This window comes from Theobroma cacao, chromosome 9, assembly GCF_053813885.1.
Source record: "Theobroma cacao isolate CCN51 chromosome 9, ASM5381388v1, whole genome shotgun sequence".
NCBI classification, from domain to species: domain Eukaryota; kingdom Viridiplantae; phylum Streptophyta; class Magnoliopsida; order Malvales; family Malvaceae; genus Theobroma; species Theobroma cacao.
Window position 1 is genome coordinate 33591077 of NC_142647.1, and position 17031 is coordinate 33608107.

A 17031-nucleotide genomic window follows, 5' to 3' on the forward strand; every position below is an offset into this window, starting at 1 on the left:
TTGGAGAAGAAGAATGGGTGGGCTGATTTTTTTTTATACTTTTTTAATTAGTTTAATGAAAAAATATTATTTTATTCATATTTTGAATATTTTATTAATTCATTTTTTTTTCTAGCCATCCATTTGTCCTACTTTTTCCACCATGCATTCCCTTTGACTTATCCAAGTCTTAAGTGAAATTTTCGGAATTTTCCAAAGTTTTGGTGGAGCAAATTTTTCAAAATTACACTTTTTCCCCCGAACTTTTCAAAAATTACATTTTTACCCTAAAAATTGAAAATTTGCCATAATGCATAATTTTCACTCCTCATTCTCATTTTACACTCCAAATAATTAAATTTGATCAAAATCCTTTCAAAAATTAAATTTTTGATTCCGAGTGGTAAAATTACCATTTTACCCTTTTACTCCAAATTATACCGAAATTAAAATTTTTCAGTTATAAACCTCAAATCTTACTCCAATAAGTCAAATGGGGCCAAAAATCTTTTCTAAAAATTCCCATTTTATCCTCAAGTGTCAAATGACCATTTTACCCCTAGATAACAAAAATTTTGGTTTGACTCCAAATTCATCCTTGAACTCCGAATCACCATATTAAACCATTCTGGGACTTTAAAATTCTTAATTTCATCGTGAATTCTCTATTTGATCTAGTTCGAGGCTTAAATCAACTTTGTTGTAAGTCTAGGTATAATACCGACTTTTGTAAATTTTTTTTTTGGACTCTCTTAGCATGCAAACATGCTATCCATCACATGTATGTCATGACAATTATTTTTATAGAGTCGGGCTTGTCATCTTCTCCCCCACTTGGATCAACCATATGATCCTTCTTCTTGATTGACTTCGACATCCAGCTAAATATTAATATTTTAATATTATTTTATTTATAAAATATTATTTTATTCTAAAAATTTTATCTTGTCTCCTTGGTACCCAAAAAACCTTATTATGCCTCACTTGACTTCCAAATCGCCTTTTATCTCACAAATTCTCCTCCGATAAAATTATTATTATTTTATTATTATATTCTCACTTGTGAAATATTTTTATCCTAAACTACTCCTTTCGTCTTTTATCACTTTTAAACATTTTAATTGACCTTAATTTGCATTCGATCAACTTTATTTATCACTATATCAAAGTATGGGGTATTTCACGTTAGGCCGATCCCTGTCTGCAAAAAGGAGAAAAAGAGGGGTCTGAGTCTCACAGACTTAGTGATCATCAGCTCCGTGAGCAGGGGATAGATGGAAAACAAGCAAACAACAAATCAGTTGACTATTAAAATGCAGGATTATAAAAACAATTTATTTCAAACGGAAATTTGTGCCTTATATGAAAAATCGAGGATTTCTTACGCATTATAAACACTTCAATTGGTAAATTAACCAAAGCAGATAAAAATTTTCGATCCAAAACAGATCCATCATCTTATTCAAGTCAATCATTTGAAATATTGAATTAAAACAACTTTACATAAAGAAAATTTCACCGTCAAGATCAATTGACATTTTTCTCAAATCAAATCAATATATTCGGTAAGCTCCCATGAAATCGAATGTTAATCAAACTCATACGTAAATCACAAATCGCCTTGCACTCGAGGAGTTAAAATTCATTTCACCGTAAAAATAAGGGAGCTGCAGAAAAACCATTAAATTCCACTTTCACCATGCAAAGAAATATGAGTTTGAAAACCTAGAAATGCCATTTTCGAGTAGGGAATGAAAATAAACTCGTGGTCCCGCTACCACGTAATAACATCCGGGAGCCTCGCTCCACCGGATCCCACATGCCATGGCAGTCTCACGATGTTGGCCGACATCGGAGAATCAAGCGATTGTAACTGCGTAATCATCTGGTGGCCTAGCCACGCATACATATATCACAGGCCGTGGCCCCAACCACACCTAACCGCCCGTCGGTGACCCAATGGTTCTCTAGCTAGAGCTCACTCGTGCACGAGGCTCACACTTAATCGATGTGACATCCGGCCTTCTCTCGACACTCTCGATTTGTCCAAAACGTTTTTAAAAAAAATTTACATTGCGTCCTTGAAAATTCGTGCCGAATTATTTTCAAAGCATCAAATATTGGGTATTATAAAATCTATCATTTTCTCAAAATAAAATATATGCATGAATATCAAATAGTGATTTGCATGGTGAGTAAGCAATATAATCATGAATGGACACTGCATAATTATAAGGCACAAATTTTGAGGCAAAACAATGTGAAGGGCTTGTTTCTTGATTTTTAAAACACTTTACATATTATTTATACATATATATATATAGTCCAAACGATTTCTAAACATAATTTGCAAGCACAATTTCCTAATATTGCTACCAGCACATGCTATCCACAATTTTCGCGTTTAAAATAAATCATACATATAGGTATATATTTACGAAAATTTTTAAAATTGACACCCCCTACTCACCTCACAATAGCAGGATTACTACGTCCCTATTAGTTTGTACGTGTATATAATTATTCTTATTTGCCAGTCACATACTTCGTCCGGCATGTCTCCACAACAAACTCTCCTAGCAACAATTTAAACCCAATATACTTAATCACATACTTGTATGGATAACAGCTTAATTAAAAATTCCTTATCCAAATTGCATATTTTTCATCCAAAATATGCACCATATTAAACTACCCATAATGTAAAATCCAACCCTATAAATACATGTCATGACATACATGCACTGAGTAGCGTGTTATTACGCTAGAAAAGCCCCTAAGAATAAACGAAGCCCGGTATTGTAACTAACGGTACACTTGAGTTTATTTAACCTTGAACTAGTTCAAATAGGAATCGTAGGATGAAATTTAATAGTTTACAGTCCAAGAATGATTAAAAATGATTGTTCGGAGTTCGAGGGTTCATTTGAGGTAAAATTGAAAATTTTGATGTTCAGGGGCAAAATCGTCATTTTGCCACCTAAGATAATAATTTGATCATGGAGTAAAATTTTTGACCAAGATTAACTATTTGGAGTATAATTTAATGATAGGAAGTGAAAAATTTCAATTTTCGGTAATTTTTGAAACATAGGGGCAAAACGGTAATTTAGTCATCCTGGGGTAAAATCGTAATTTTCACCACCCAAAACTTGTCAAAATCATAGGATTTATTTATTTTTGGGTATGAATAACTATGGTATTTTAAGTGGTGAAAAATTGAAGTTTAAAGGATGAAATTTTAAAAACGGGCTAATGGGAAAGTGATACATTGCACTTTTTAATGATTTAATATTATTTTAAAGGAAAATCAGCCCATTTAAACCCCACATCAGGTGATGGTCAGCCATAAGGAGAAAACAAGAGAGAAAATAGAGAGGAAAGGAAGAAAAGAGAAAAACCAAAGGAAAACTAGAAAATTCAAAGGGAAATTCAAGTTTTTCGTCCGTTTACACGTCTAACGGTAAGATTTTTCGACTTTAGCTTGATTTCTACATTTCCTATGCCTTTGTTTCCATTTAGCATGCTTGAGGAGAGAGATCAAAAAGTGATACCAAGGGCTGGCCGAATTTCAAGGGGAAGGATTTTGAAATTTTTATGTTTTGATTCTTAGTTAAATTGGTAGTTTTAGTTAGTTAAATGTGTATAGAAATCAAATTGGGCAAGAAAGCATGAAATTCTCACAATACCCACCCTTGGCCGAATATTCAGTGATGTAATGATGATGAACTGATTTTTATTCTAAGAGAAATGAAGAGAAAATGATGAAAAATGGTTAAATGTGATAGAAAAACAAAGTGGAAAATTAACCGAGTTAATGTCCCATTTTTGGCCGAATTTTTCAAGGAGGAAAGTGAGCTGATTTTGGTGATTTTAGAGGGTTATTGGCTTATATTTAATGGTTAGAAATGTTGGAGAGAAAATGGGACAATTTAGAGCTAAAATGGAGCGCATTAGCAATTTAACGGGGAAAGTGCCAAAAATAGGTTAATACCGCGTTTAAACCGTTTTAGGCTATTGCATTTCATACCATGCATTAGTATAGGATTTAAGTCAATTATATAGTGATTTAGCATCAATGTGGTGAATTGTGTAATTTTTGCAATGTATCTAGGAGGAGAGCCTTCTGGTAAAGGCAAAGAAGTAGTACCCGACGAACAATGATCGGGGCACCTAGAAAGCATTTAATTTGTACAAACTGTGAGTAAACCTATTATTATTGTAAATTATCTAGAGTTTATTTTTAAATGCTCTTTATGTATTTTATGAAACGAAAATGAGATTAAAATGGGACTTTTGATGTTTTAGAAATAAATGTGACAAATAAATATATTGTGTTGATTATCTGAAGTAAGAAACTTTTGATTATGAAATTGAGTAATTGGAGGCTGCCAATTGTCTTGAAAAATATATTTTCCTATGAATGGCTTATGATATATGAGTATATGTGGCTATATTTTATAATTGCATTGGAAATTTATGTAAGTTGTCTTTTACGATGCAGGCTGGGTAAATAAATAAAAGCCACGTTATACTGTCAAAATTTTATTAAAATTGGTGGGTTTAGTCACTGCATGATGGGTTTTCGTGGACTGCATATTAGAGGAGCACGGTAAACCCGGTTGCATAGTTACTCCGATTGTAAAGGCGATGAGGGTAACTCCCGGGGTAGTGTTAGAGCTCACTTCACGTCGAACCCCCACGTGAATGTGTAACTCGGCCAATGTCAAGGAACGGCTTGTTTTCAAAACTAAAATGTGTTTAACATGTAAATATCTTAACAACCTTGGCGGACTCGGTTAGATGCCTCAGCCAAGGTATCCCCGAGGACTAGTTTTTGATTTGAGCCCTGTTTTTAATAAAAGTCATAAGCCTTAACAACTGTTTTGGTAAATTACAAATATTTTATGGTTTAAGAAATAAATTGAAAACCTTATGAAATGGTTTGTGATTTGTTGTTTAAACTTGCCTCCATTTTACTCTCCTTTAGATATTTATAATAATGTCTGTTTACTCATTGGGATTGCAAAATCTCACCCACCTCCTTTCCAAATATTTCAGGCCTGTGGTAGCTTGTAGATACCCGATTTTGTCGAGGATTTCAGTTGACCCCTCTATCTCACAGACAATAGATTACTATCACCAACACTTGGTGTATTTATGGGCCACTTGCCATTGTAATTATTATTGTACATTATAACTTTGTAAATTATTGTATGTATGAATTTATTTTACTTCCACGTTATAAAAGATTACTTACACGTATTTTTATAAATATTGTTTTATACAAAAATACTATATTTTAATCAATATTTTGAATAGTAATATTTGTCTATAAATCCTTTTAAAAAAAATTATCTTTTGATTTACTTGAGCCGGAAACGACTGGTAATTGTTTAAAACGGAATGTTTAACAACGATTGCTCACAGGAAAGGTAAGAAACTAATACGTAAGCCTTACGAGGTTTCGATTGGCATTCCGAGTAATGAGTGTCAATCGGGACATCACGGCGGTTGTCATGGGCCCGAGGGAAGTTCCGGGTTGTGACACATAAACCTTAAAATATAATATTAAATTACCATTTTTTTCTTCTTCTTCTCTTTTGGTCAGTAGAACCTTTCTTCTCTCCATTTTTTCTTCTCCAGCTGCCGCTCACCTCTTTCCTTCTAGCTCTCCAACTGCCATTTTTTTTCTTCTTCATCTTTCTCCTTTCTTCCCCCTTATGCTGGCTGCAACAACCCTTCCTTTCCCTCACAAGTTGGCAGCACAATAGTCCCCTTTTTACTCCTCTAAATGACAGCAGCTACCTGGTCTTTCTCACTCTCCAACTGCCATTTTTCTACTCTCTCTTTCAACCCTCTCTTTCTCTCTTTTTCCTTCCTTTCTTTCTCCTTTCTTCTTTCTTTTCTTCTTAGCTTTGGCCGGCTTTCCTTCTCTCCCTCACCACTGACTTCTCTCTTTCCTTTTTCCTTTTTCAAATAGTCGACCCCACCTTTAATGTACATGATTTAAATGGCTTTGACTTTTCTTTTTCTTTCTCTCTTTCATCTCTTTCATCTCACTTGGTCGGCCCTCATTTTTCTTCTTTCTCTTTTGTGTCATTAGGCTGGCCCCTACCATCATTCAACTTAAAAAAAATATTTTTTTTTTTGCCTCTTTATTCAACACATGGTCGGCTGCCCATGTTATCCTTTTGTCACACATTTTTTTTTTTAATCTTTCCTTTCTTTTTCTCCCATGTGGCCAAGTACAAGTCAAAGAGTCATTCCCATTTTCCATCCGTCCACATTGTTCATCTTTTCTTCATGCATTTCCTTTCATTTATTTATTTACTTATTATGATATTCTTTTCTTTTTCATTTCTTTATTCTTGCTCCATGCACAATTCATCTTTCATTTAATCATTCTTTGGTCCATTCAAATAACATGTTTATCTCATATTCTACATAATCCAACCTTCCGTAGTTGGTAATTTCCCATTTAACTTCAATTATTAAAATTTCAACGTAATCCTCAAATTTTCCTTTATTTACCGAATAACCTTCTAAATTTTCATCTTTTACAATTTGGTCCATTCGACATATTTAAAAAAATTCTAATTTCCTTCTATCTTTCTTCCTTTATACGTATACAATCAAAATGGCGAAGTTGCATTTCAACGTGGTATCAACATAATATTTAAATATTTACTCACTCGCGCTAGCTAAATTTTAATATAAACATGCGGGTCTCACTTATGTCATTTATCTCCAACATTCCTTCGTACTTCTTCTCCCCCACTTGGATTGACCATATAATCCCTCTTCACGACTAATTCCAACATCCGATTAAATATTAATATTTTAATATTATTTTATTTAATAAAATATTATTTTATTCAAAATTTTTCACTTGTCTCCTCTGGTCCTGAAATGTCTTACCGGGACAGTTACATTGACTACTATTCGAGGGTACGGGGTGTTACACGATGACTATGTTCCAGACCACTTTGGTGCTATGGCACACTTTGTTTTGATTGTCCGTGCTATCTAGCTCTCCACAATCTATTTGAAATGATATTTGACATAATCGATTTGGACTATGATATTTGTTTGGCTTTGATGTTCTAAATTTGTTATATTTGATTTGGACTTTCAACAATTGTTTGGTTTGATGTTTGAACTTGATACATTTGATTCGAACTTTGGATATTTCTTTGGTATGATGTTTGAACTTGATACATTTGATTCGGACTTTGGATATTTGTTTGGTTTAAAGTTTGGACTTTGATCATTCCATTCTGATTAGATTAAGCTTATCTTTAACCTCAAAAAGACTTTAAAGGATTTTCTAAAAGTAATGAATTTATTTTAGAATTAAAATTTTGTATACTTCAATTTTCACTTAAAATGTTATAAAAATCAATTAAAATACTTGTTTTCATTTAACATATTTGAAGAGATTTATAAAGAATAAAGTAATAAATAGGGATGGCAATGGGTACCTTATTATGAGGTACCCATGGATACTCGACCAAGTTATACAAGGTTAGGGTACCTTATAATCGAGTTTGAGATGGGTTCAGGTAGTGATTGCACTACTCGAATCGGGTTAAGGTACCACTTCTTGGGTACCCGTTACCTGAACCTGATTACTGTTTATAAATATTTTATTATTATTTTAATAATTAAATTAAAAATATATAAATTTTACCAACTTTACAAGCAATTCCTTTTGTCAAAAACTAACAAAGATATGAAAAGTATGGTTACTCTGATTATTAATATGATGACATTAATTTGCACCCAAACATTTGGCTCATTGGTTGGTACATGATCTCCTTGTCTAAAGAGCAGAGTTTGAATTTTCCCTCCCCTAATTGTAAAAAAATATATTTAAATTAAAAAATTATTTGATTGTTAATCATGTTTAAATAATATGAATATCATATCATATTATAAAAGAATATAATTACTATTATATATATATATATATATATATATATACTTTTAACATAAATGTATTTACTTTCTATTTTGTGTTTTAACATTACAAAAATTATGACTTATAAAATTATTAATTATAATATATATACCATTATTTATATAAACTTATAACATATATACTTAAAGAGAGCTTTTGACATTAGAATAGTTTTGGAACCTAACTATTTTTTTTTAATTTCATGAAATTAAAGACAAATGCATATAGTTAGTTAAATTAATTCATAAAACTATTATTATTAATTAACTTGTAATATCTTTCAATATATATAGTTTATATATTGTGTTAGTTTATAAGAAATATAATTACTATTATATATATATACTAAAATATTTTTAGTATATATATACTTTAAATATAAACACATTTACTTTTTATTTTGTGTTAACATTGTAAAATTATTACTTATAAAATTATTAATTATAATATTTATAACTTTGTTTATATAAACTTATAATATATAAACCTAAAGAGAAGTTGTGAGATTAGAATAGTTCTGAAACGAAGTTATTTTTTTTTTAATTTCATGTAATTAAGAACAAACTCGTATAGTTAATTAAATTAATTCATGAAACTATAATTATTAATTAACTTGTAATGTCTTTTAATATATATATACGTTATATATATTAAGTTCATTTATAAGGAATATAATTACTATTATATATGTATATGTATATATATATATATGAATGTGTGTGTGTGTGTGCATATGTACTTTAAATATAAACATATTTATTTTTTATTTTGTGTTAACATTACAAAAATTATAACATATAAAATTATTAATTACAACATATGGACCTTTACTGTCACGACCCGGAACTCCCATCGGGCCCGTGACAACCTCCGCGACGTCCCGATAAGCACTCATTACCCCGAATGCCGATCGAAACCCTGCAAGGCTTAGCATCAACTTCCGCATCTCCCCGGTGAGCGACAGTTATTAAATCTCGCATTTCAAGAAATCATAAGTTGTTTCCAACTCAAAACAATAAAATATTATTTTCTAGCTCACAGGGGCATTTTCGTCATTTTTTATTTTTTTTATTTCGAAATTCGTAAAAATGTAATGTGTAAGTGGAAACACATATTTCATATTTAAATTAAATTTTGAAGTCTAAAACATTCGTTTAAAGTAAAATTATAGCTATTTGAATATAATAAAAATATTAAATAAAATATTCTATTTTCTTAAAACACAATATTTTCAAAATCTTTCTAAAATAACTTTTGTAGCGTAAGAGTAAAATAAATTTATTCATATAGTAATAAAGATAATTAAAGTATGAAATTTCATTTACAGTGACACGTGGGCTCCCAACTAACCAAGAAGGTGTAGAGCTACGAACCCTTACTTCCTATGATGCAACTCCGAGATTAATTCTCGTCTTAATCAACTATCAACAAACTGTCCTGAGCCTGTAAAATGGATAGGAAGAGAGGTGAGATTATGATTACATAATCCCAGTGAGTAAACAATTACCATCAAAAGCATCTAAAACCGAGTAGATGGAGACAATATAAAAACGTTATATCTCAATAATGTTCATAACACAAAATTCGTTTCAATCTATACCAAACAATTTCTTTTCATCAAAATTTCTCGGCTTATGAATTTCTTAAAATTAGCCCCTGCCAGAATCATTCTCGCGGGTACCTACGTCAAGGTATCCCACTGAAACCGCCAAGGCTGTTTAATGACCCATACCCATAAACATGTTTTCACATCTAACACACAGCCGTTCCTTGGCGTTGGCTGAGTCTCACTCTCACATGGTGGCTCGAACGTGAGGTGCACTCAAATCATACCTCAGGAGATACTTCACCCAACATCTCCCCCCGGAGGTAAATATATAATTGAGTTACCGTGCCCCTCTCATAGGCAGTCCACGGAAACCCCCACCACTGCAGTGACCGTTTAATATACCACCAGACCCATAAAATTTCCAGTAGCATAATATGGCAAATAAAATTTAATCTAGTCTACCGAGACCAATCCAAAACTGTTCATATATTTCATGCCAACCCCAAAAATTTAGCCATCATGCTACCATAGTGTCATAAGCCCCAATTTCAGTAACATATAAAATCATAAATTTCAACACAATCTCCATATACTCAATTTTCCCAAAACAATATTTAATTTCAAAACCAGTATAAATCTCATTTTTATTAAAAAAATATTTTAATTAGAAAACATAATATTTTATAATTTAAGCTCACCATTCAATAAAAGCATCAAACAAGTATAATAACTCTAGATATTTAAGACAATAAGTTGTCCACTCACAGTTCTAGGAGTCGATGTACTCCTAATCCCAGTCTTCAAGCACAATCTCTGTACTTTTACCAGTGTAATTTGCTCACCACCTATCCACAATGTATAATACATAATTCACCACATCAATGCTTGACCATTATAAAATCAATTCAGGCTCGGTATATATGCATGATATGATATACAACTTATCCGACTACCGCTTAAATGCAGTGCTGACCTAATTCGGCCTATTACCCGATTAAATCGATATACGCGTCCGTTTAAACTCCAAATTAATTTTTTTCAGTTTCTATACCTCAATTGCACCCAAATTGACTTAATGTCCCTCAATGTGGTGCAAATTATCAGTCCCGATAGCAAATTACGAAAATACCCCTACTGGGTAAAAATTCGTATTTTTACTCCGAAAATTCCCATTATTTTTCTAGACTCATAATTCATCATTATTCATCATAATTCCTCAAATAAACATCAAGATCATCAGCCAATATTCCCCTAGAAAATTCAGCCAATAATGGTAATGGAGGAAAATGAATTCTTTTCTTATTGTTTTGTTTCTAAATATGCTAAACTAATTTAAAACACTAACATAGTTCAAAATCAAATTAATCTAACGACTTTCTCTCTCTAAACCCATATGATCAGATTTGAATCCATCATCAAAACACATAATTTAACCATGGAAAATAAGGAGAAATGCATGGAAATGATAAATCTTAAGCTAAGCTTGAAAAATCATACCTTTAAACACTTGATTCCTTGAAAAATCACACTTTTTCTTTGAATTTTCTCACTCTATGGTTTGTTCTTATTTCTCTCTCTCTCCTGCTGGTTTTGGCTTACCATACCAATGAAGAATTCTGAAATTTTCAAGCCTTTTAATAGGCTTAATAAAATATTATTATTTTATTTACCTTTTGAATATTTTATTATTTTATTTTTTTCTAGCTATCTTTTTGACTTTCTTTTTCTACCACTCAATCCTCTTCACTTATCCATGTCTTCCATGAAATTTCTAGACTTTTTCAAAGTTTTGGTGGAGTAAATTTTTAAAAATTACACTTTTGCCCCTGTGAAGTAAAAAATTACATTCTTACCTTAAAAACTGAAAAATTGCCCATAGACATATTTTTCATCCCTTATACTCATACCATTCTCCAATTTGTCAAATGTGATCTAAATTCTCTCAAATCTCAAATTTTGTCCGCGGGTAGAAAAATTACAAGTTTTACCCCTACACTCCAGAAATCACCGAAATTAAACTTTTTCACTTCTAAACCTCAAATCATACTCCAATAAGTCAAATGGACCAAAAAAATCTTTTCTAAAAATTCCCATTTTGTCCTCAAGTGGCAAATGATCATTTTATCCCTACATAGTAAAAATTTCGGTTTGACTCCAAATTGATCCTCGAACTCCGAATCACCATATTTAACCATTCTGGGACTTTAAAATTCTTAATTTCATCTTAAAATTTCTATCTGAATTAGTTCGAGGCTTAATCGACTTAATGATACCATTAGGGGCAATATCGTCTTTAAACGATTTTCTCAAACTTCCTAAATATGTAACCATTTTATTAAGCATGTAAATGACGTCGTAATTATTTTATAAAACAGGGTTTGACATTTACTTATATAAACTTATAACATATAAATCTGAAAGGAAGTTCTGAGATTAGAATAGTTTGGAAACTTAGTTTTTTTTTTTAATTTCTTGTAATTAAGGATAAACTTATATAGTTAATTAAATTAATTAATGAAACTATGATTATTAATTGACTTGTAATGTCTTTTAATATATATACTGAAATACCCCATACTTTGATATGGTGATAAATAAAGTTGATCAAATGCAAATTGAGGTCAATTAAAATGTTTAGAAGTGATAAAAGACGAAAGGAGTAGTTTAGGATAAAATGTTTCGTAAGTGAGAAAATAATAATAAAATAATAATAATTTTATCGGAGGAAAATTTGTGAGATAAAAGGCGATTTGGAAGTCAAGTGAGGCATAATAAGGTATTTTGGGTACCAAGGAGACAAGATAAAATTTTTAGAATAAAATAATATTTTATTAATAAAATATTATTAAAATATTAATATTTAGCCAGATGTCGAAGTCAATCAAGAAGAAAGATCATATGGTTGATCCAAGTGGGGGAGAAGATGACAAGCTCGACTCTATAAAAATATTTATCATGACATACATGTAATGGATAGCATGTTTGCATGCTAGGAGAGTTCCGAAAAATTTACAAAAGTCGGTATTGTACCTAGAGGTACAATAAAGTTGATTTAAATCTCGACTAGTTCAAATAGAGAATTTATGATGAAATTAAGAATTTTAAAGTCTCAGAATGGTTTAATATGGTGATTCGGAGTTCGATGATCAATTTGGAGTCAAACCGAAATTTTCGCTATCTAGGGGCAAAATGGTCATTTGCCACTTGGGGACAAAATGGAAATTTTTAGAAAAGATTTTTGGCTCCATTTGACTTATTGGAGTAAGATTTGAGGTTTAGAAATGAAAAATTTTAATTTCGGTATAATTTGGAGTAAAAGGGTAAAATGGTAATTTTACCATTCGGAATCGAAAATTTAAATTTTTGAAAGGATTTTGATCAAATTTAATTATTTGGAGTGTGAAATGAGTATGAGGAGTGAAAATTATGCATTATGGAAAATTTTCAATTTTTGGGGTAAAAATGTAATTTTTGAAAAGTTCGGGGGCAAAAGTGTAATTTTGAAAAATTTGCTCCACCAAAACTTTGGAAAAATCTGAAAATTTCACTTAAGACTTGGATTAGTCAAAGGGAATGCATGGTGAAAAAAATAGGACAAGTGGATGGCTAGAAAAAAAAATGAATTAATAAAATATTTAAAATATGAATAAAATAATATTATTTCATTAAACAATAAAAAGGTATAAAAAAAATCAGCCCACCCATTCTTCTTCTTCAACATTCGGCCAAGCAAGAAACAAGAGAGAGAAAGGAGAAAACAAAACCCTAGAGAGAGAAAATCAAAGAAAAAGTGTGAATTTTCAAGGAAATTAAGTGAAAAAGGTGAGATTTTTTCTATTAAGCTTGAGTTTTCTTATTCCCAAGCATTTCTCTTTATTTTCCATGATTAAATTACATGTTTTCATGATGAATTCAATTCTGAAAAAATGGGTTAGGAGAGAGAAAGTTGCTGGATTTATTTGATTTTAATTTATGTTAGTGTTTTTAGTTAGTTTAGCATATTTAGAAACAAAACAACAAGAAAAGAATTTATTTTCTCCCCCAACTATTAATGGCTGAATTTACCATGTAGTGAGTGAGGATGAGTTTGATTTTATTCTAGGAGAATTGGTTAAGGAATAATGAATTATGAGCCTAGAAAAATAATGGGAATTTTCGGAGCAAAAATACGAATTTTTACCCACTAGGGGTATTTTCGTAATTTGCTGTTGGGACTGATAATTTGCATCACACTGAGGGACATTAAGTTAATTTGGGTGCAATTGAGGTATAGAAACTGAAAAGAATTAAATTGGAGTTTAAACGAACCCGTTAGGAATTTAATCGGGTGATAAGACGAATTAGGCTAATACCGGGTTTAGATAGTTACCAGTGCATTTTTGCATTCCATATCATGCATTGGTAGTCTAAATTAGTTTAATTTTGATTTAGTACCAACTTAGTGAAATTCTCGATTTTGTACTGTGTCAAGGTGGTGAGTCCTCCAATAAAGGCAAGGAAATTGCATCCGAGGACCAGTAGACAGAGTGCTTCGAAAGTCTGCATTCTAGACATTGTGAGTAAACTTATTATCGTCTTAATTATCTAGAGTAGTTTTATACAACTGTGTGATTTTATGAAAAATGGGTTTAAATGGTAAATTGTTATGTTTTAAGGAAAATTGTGATTTTATAAAATGATTTTATAAATTTTCTAGAAAATCGAATATTGGTTTTGAAAATAGAGTAATTGGAGACTGCTAGTTTGTGTTGCAAATTTATGGTTTTAAATTGAATGGCTTATGACAATAAATGAGCATGAATGGTTAAACTGATTTTGGTGTTATAATTATTTATATTGTGTATTCAGCCTTGAGAGGCTAGATTACGATAAATTGCCATGCCATGCTGAATGAATTTTATTGAATTGGTGGAGTATATATTAATTATTTACTGCAGAGGGGGTTCCGTGGATCAGCCTATTAGAAGGGCACGGTAAACTCCATTATATTATTACCTCGAACGGAGAGGCGCGTAGGGTATCTCCTGGGGTATAGCTTAGGGTTCACTTCACGCCAAACCACCACGTGAAGGGGAACTCAGCCAACGCCAAGGAACGGCTGTATTTTTCTCAATCAAAAATATATTTTAAGTGTATACAAAATTTTAACAGCCTTGGCGGACTCGGTTAGATGCCCTGCGCAAGGTATCATCGAGTATGAGTTTTGGTACGAGCCAAAGTTTTAAGAAATTCATAAGCCAAGTTGATTACTCGATTTTTATGGATTGATTTTATTTGGTTGAAATGAGTTGAATGGTAATGAAATTACAGTATGATGATTTATTTTAATTGTCTCCATCTACTCGACTTTAGATAGTTTAGATGGTATCTGTTTACTCACTGGGATTTTATAATCTCACCACCCTCATTTCCTCACATTTCAGGCTCAGGGAATTTCGTAGTTAGCTGACTTGAACAAGGACCTTCATTTGGACTCGAATTGGTAAAAGCTGTAGGTTTCCAGCTTCCGATGCATTTTGGATAGATATGGGCCCACGTGTCACTGTAAAAGAAATTTTATGCTTTGGTTATTTGCTTTATAGTATATATGAATATAATTATCTTTTACGCTATAAGAATTATGTACTGATAGTTTTATGAAAATTATTTTACAAGAAAATAGTTTATTTTATTGAATATTTTTATCATATTCAAATGGTCAAATTTTCACTTCAAATGAACGTTTTAGATACTTAATTTTTTTTCTCATTAAGTATATATTTTCGGCTTACCTACTACATTTTTAGCAAGTTTCGAGGTTTTCGACAAAAATGACGAAAATGCCCCTGTGAGCCAAAAAAAAATGTTATGTTATGATTTGGAAATGATTTGTAATCCTTCGTATTTTGATTATTTGATAACTATTGCTCACCGGGGAAGTGCGAAAGCTGATACGAGAGCCTTGCGAGGTTTCGATCGACATTCGGGGTGAAGAATGTTTGTCGAGGCTTCGCGGCGGTTGTCACGGGCTCGATGGGGAGTTTCGGGTCGTGACATATACTTTATATACATTGGGTTCATTTATAAGAAATATAATTACTATTATATATATATTAAAATACTTTTAGTATATATACACTTTAAATATAAATATATTTACGTTTTATTTTGTGTTAACATTATAAAAATTATAACTAATAAATTTATTAATTATGTTTGAGATATTTGTTTTTAATTACTTAAATTTAAATTTTATTATTTGTGTGTTTTACTTAATTTAATTATTAGTAAATTATATGGAATATGAAAAGAAATATTATTGTATATGGATACGGATTCAGATTCGGGTAATTAGGTATCTATGAATAGTATTTTAATAATTTTCTTACATAATCAGGTTTTTAAACAAGTTATGGTAATTATAGGATAGTGAGGATGTATTAGGGTTAGGATTAGGGTAGTAGTTTTAAGTAATATTTGAGTAGTTAATAGAGTTCGGGTAGTTTATTTTTTATAGGGTTCGGGTTCAAATACCTAAAAATTAACGGATACCTTACCTGTTGATATCCCTAGTAATAAACTTCATTTTAAAGATTATGTATGGGTTTTCAAACTATATTTTATTTAAAACGTTTTGAACAAATTTGTATATGTTTGGAAACAAGTTTCGAGATTCCTAGGATATTTGATTGTACTTGGGATGTCACATGCAAATTTTTGAAATATTTGATACGCTTGCAAAAGTGGACTTTGAGAATTTTTGTGATATTTGATACGCATTCAACAAATGAACTCTGAAAATCTTTGATATATTTGATACGTTTGAAAGGATGGCTTTGGATTCATTTGAAATTACTATAATTACATTATTCTGAAAGTGCATTTGACAAACACTCTTTCGTTTAGTTTGTTCCGCTTTTTCATATCTACTCATAGAGTTATTTATAACTCATACATATAAGATACAGTTGTTGTTGCAGATTAGTAATTTTCTTGGTTCGTTGTCCTTTGGGAAGAGCTACTTCCACAATCAATTTTGGTAGGTGATCAATAAGGCATCCAATAGGTGTCACAGCCTCTTTGCTTTGAATCGTACTTTGCTAGAGTGTCTATTGCATTTGTCTAATTATGGACTTTTGACTTTAATTACGTTTTGTTATAAATGTTACACTATGAAATTGCCATGAAATGGCTTACATTTGAATTTGTCCACGATGGTTTATAGTTTGAACTTTGAAATTTGTTTTACTTTCGCACTTCCAAGTATAGATTCGTGTAAACTGATGTTTTGATGTTCGGCATAACTATAATCATACATGTTTTGTATAAAAGTTCACGTTGATGAGACCCATGGCGTGCTTTGATTTATTAGTTCGTTTATTTTGAAACTTGTATAGGTTAATAAAATCACTCCCATCAACACCCTTGTACCAGTCATGATCTCGGGTTTGGATTGTGACAATTGATTACCTTATGGACAACCTAAAAATGAGGCAATGAAATACCACTATAATGGATGGCCTATATACTGAAGCTACGAAATACCACTACCATTATTTTG

The 17031-nt window shown here is 31.3% G+C and overlaps 1 long non-coding RNA gene across 1 annotated transcript; it reads left to right on the plus strand.

Moving 5' to 3' along the window:
* The first annotated feature begins 13199 nt into the window (after positions 1 to 13199).
* Positions 13200 to 15162, plus strand: LOC148760873 (uncharacterized). The gene is made up of 3 exons (XR_016028162.1): positions 13200 to 13313; positions 13963 to 14046; positions 14915 to 15162. It is a non-coding gene; the product is annotated as an uncharacterized LOC148760873 (long non-coding RNA).
* Positions 15163 to 17031: the final 1869 nt, after the last annotated feature.